Raw genomic sequence first — 3,775 nt, forward strand, 5'->3', positions numbered from 1 at the left:
TTTGAAAGCAAACAATTTTTTTTCCGTGACTTGTGCAATGCTTTACCCCCTTAAGCTTTCTAATTGACCCATGTAACGAGTTTTCAACCAATGACTCACCAGCGCTTCGACACAGTCTTTTTCAGCATTTGTTGCATCCATATTTTTCACTGGTGAAAACATATCAAATAAAATTCCGCAATACTAAGAAAATATTGAAATTAGAAACAAACTAATAATTTCAATCCCTGGCAACGGCGTCAAAAACTTGATGTGAGATTTCGAACCACTAAATTATAGTGATTCAAAACTCAGTTTATTACTCGCAAGTGCACAAATCAATGGTAGTATAGCTTAGCAAATACGAGTGTCGAATCCACGAGGATTGAGTATTAATCTATCCTAATTCCAAAATTTACTATAGACATCACCGAATAAAAAGAAAATATTATTTATGATTGAAAAATTATAAAATTATAAGAGAAAATTATAAGAAGCATGCAAAGAACAAATAAATGGGTGAGCTAGGGTTCCGATTTCACCATCTTTATTGTACTTCAATCCTTTAGTTGTCAATTATCAATTTCTTCATGTATGTCAGAGACCAAGTCCCCTGATTCATGTAGTAGTCGTGGCGTCTAACTTACTACGTCTATTCTTAATTTGCAACTATCCATTGCGTCTAGACTAGTTTAACAAACAAGATCGCAATTGGATCTGTGGCAACTTATGTAGCGATCACATGAATCCTAGCATATGACGTCTATGTCTAGGCAGTCATGGTGTTAAATTGTAAGAAGCTATTCCCAATCCGAGCATGGCGTCTACTACGAATTGCATCAGAATAATCAAACCTAGATGGTAGCTAAGCATCACGGTTCAATCATCAATGAAGCACAACAATCAACACTTGACATAGCAAAAAGAAACTAATAATTAATCAAACCAAATTCATTAAGCACAATCAAAGAGGCTACATCGTCCCCTTTGTAAAAGGTTTAGCTACTTAGGTGACAAAACATATGAAAATAAAACTAATAGAATCCATGGAAATCTAGGAAAGAAAACACAAGAATGATGGAACCCGATTGCCGAAATCCCTTCTTCTTCTTTCTCTACCGTCAACCTCCAAAGATCTCCCCTTCTTGACTTGTAATGAGGTATTTATATATGTTTGAAACTCTCCCCAACCTCCTAGGGTTTCCTTCAATAATAAAAAGAACTTAAACCTCAAAGTAAACTCCTAAAACAAGTCAAACTTCTAATTCTCGGATTTTATTCTATTGAGCAGCCGTTGAATGCCTGTTGAGCATCTGTTGAGTGCTAGTTGCTGGCCAATATTGACATCTACGCTTGAGCATGGGTTGAGCAGCTATTGAGCGTAAAGAGCTGAAAAAGCACATAAAATATAATTTATGCAAAATCCGATCTTATTTCGATAAACAAAACGTCAATTCAACCTAAACACACAAGCAAAAAGGTGTATAATAATATGCACATCACATATGCTTGGGCCATGATTGAAAAGTGGTTGAGCGTAGACAGTTTGGTCCACAAGAATGGAGCCTGCCAACAAACACAACCAAAACACAACTAACATGTTGTACATACATGCGCATAGCTCCACGAGGCCATCCGCAAGAAGTGGAATCACAAACCTGAGAATAACTTAGAGAAGCCACACACGAGACGATAGACACGATTGTTTCCCACTAGGAAAGCTAGCTCCTTGGTTTCCTTTGCCTAACAACCACTCACATCGCTTGACTTGGTTTCCCAAGCAAACAATTGCTCGCAGCTCTAGGCTTGGTACGTCATCACCGGCCAACCATGTTTCAATTCCGACGAGAAGTGCATGACTCAGTTGCCCAAGCCAAGCACCCCAAGCTGAAAGGCCATGCTCAGCACTCGTGAGCGAATCAAGACAGCGAGCAATTTGGCTAGGATGCCCACACCAATTCCCATGCATCTAATCAGCTCATTGTGCGAGAAACGACCTATCCAGTGAAATTCTGATTCCCACGTGTGGGCACTAGGCAAGGGCATCTTTGCAAAGAGCCCACTTTCGATTCTGATAAGGAGTGCAAGGCTGAATTACCCAAGCCAAACGCCCCTAGCTGAAAGGCCAAGCCAAGCACTCTTGAGCATATCAAGATGGCGAGCGATTTGCATAGGATGCCTACACCAATGCCCACGTATCCAATCCGGTCATTGTACAAGACATGACCAATCCAGGGAAATTCCGATTCCCACACATGGGCGCTCGACAAGGGCATCCTTGCCAAGCATCCACAGCTTCGGTTTTCGACCTTTCGAATCCCATGTGGGGTTCTATATAGGCTGTAGTCCATGCCAAACACCCCTAACAGAAGCCCACGTCCCATATAGGAGGGGAGGTCATTTGACCCATTGGGCTACCCCCTATATATATGTCTTAAGTCCGTTTTCCAAACTGGTAGTAGCAGACATCAATTTCTCAAAAAGTATAGTCCCCCCTATTTCTTCTCCAGTCAGCGCACGCGATCACCTAGCGCGTGCGGGGGTCCGAAGGTTAACCTCAGTACCCCCTATATATATGTCTTAAGTTCGTTTCTCAAACTGACAGTATGCGATATCAATTTCTAAAAAAGCGTAGTCCTGCCCATTTCTCATCCCGTCAGCGCGCGCGAGCACCTAGCGTGCGCGGGGGTCCGAAGGTTAACCCCAGTACCCCCTATATATATGTCTTAAGTTCGTTTCTCAAATTGGTAGTAAGAGACATCAATTTCTCAAAAAGCGTAGTCCCGTCCATTTCTCATCCCGTCTGCTTGCACGACCAACTAGCGCGCATAGGGCTCCGAAGGTTAACCTCAGTACCCCCTATATATATGTCTTAAGTCCGTTTCTTAAACTGGCAATAGGAGACATCACTTTCTCAAAAAGCGTAATCCCGCCCATTTCTCATCCCGTCGACGTGCGAGACCAATTACCGCGCATGGGGGTATAACGGTTAACCGCAGTACCCCCCATATATATGCCTTAAATCCGTTTCTCATACTAGTAGTAGGAGACATGGATTTCTAAAAAAGCGTAGTCACCCCCATTTCTCATCCCATCAGGGCAAAACTCTCATCCAACGTAAAGCTTGCAACACGCGTGTTGGGAGTTCTCACGTTCCAACGAATTTGGCATGCCTTGGTGTCATTGTGGGCTATGGCATGCCTTCTAGGCACAAATTTTTTCGATCTTCAAAATTTTTGAAGTTATCACGTTCCAAACGGCGTTGGCATGTCCTAGTGCCATTTTGGATGTTCCAACGGCTATGGAATGCCTTGGAACCATTTTTTCTAACATTGAAAGTTCTCACGTTCCAACGACTTTGGCATGCCTCGGTGCCATATTGGACGTTTCAACGACCTTGGCATGCCTTCTAGGCACAAATTTTTTCTATCTTCAAAATTTTCAAAGTTATCACGTTCCAACGGCTATGGCATGCCTTGGTGTCATTTTTTCAGAACTTCAAAGTTCTCACGTTCCAACGGCCATGGCACGCCTTGGAGCCATTTTCCACGTTTTGTGGGCTATGGCATGCCTTGTCACCATTTTTTTCCAAACTTCAAAGTTCTTACGTTCCAAAGGCAACGTTATCTTGTTTCACATGTCATTGCATGCTATACGTCTTGTGCATTCTAGAATGCCCACAACAGTGCATTGATGCCAATTTCACCATTTTAGAGGCTAGGCCATCTTTTGCCACTTTAGTGTTTTCGGTGACTTTGTGGCAAGCAATTTGAAATGTTCAAGTGAGATTGATATA

The sequence above is a fragment of the Tripterygium wilfordii genome, chromosome 8, assembly GCF_013401445.1.
Source record: "Tripterygium wilfordii isolate XIE 37 chromosome 8, ASM1340144v1, whole genome shotgun sequence".
NCBI lineage: Eukaryota > Viridiplantae > Streptophyta > Magnoliopsida > Celastrales > Celastraceae > Tripterygium > Tripterygium wilfordii.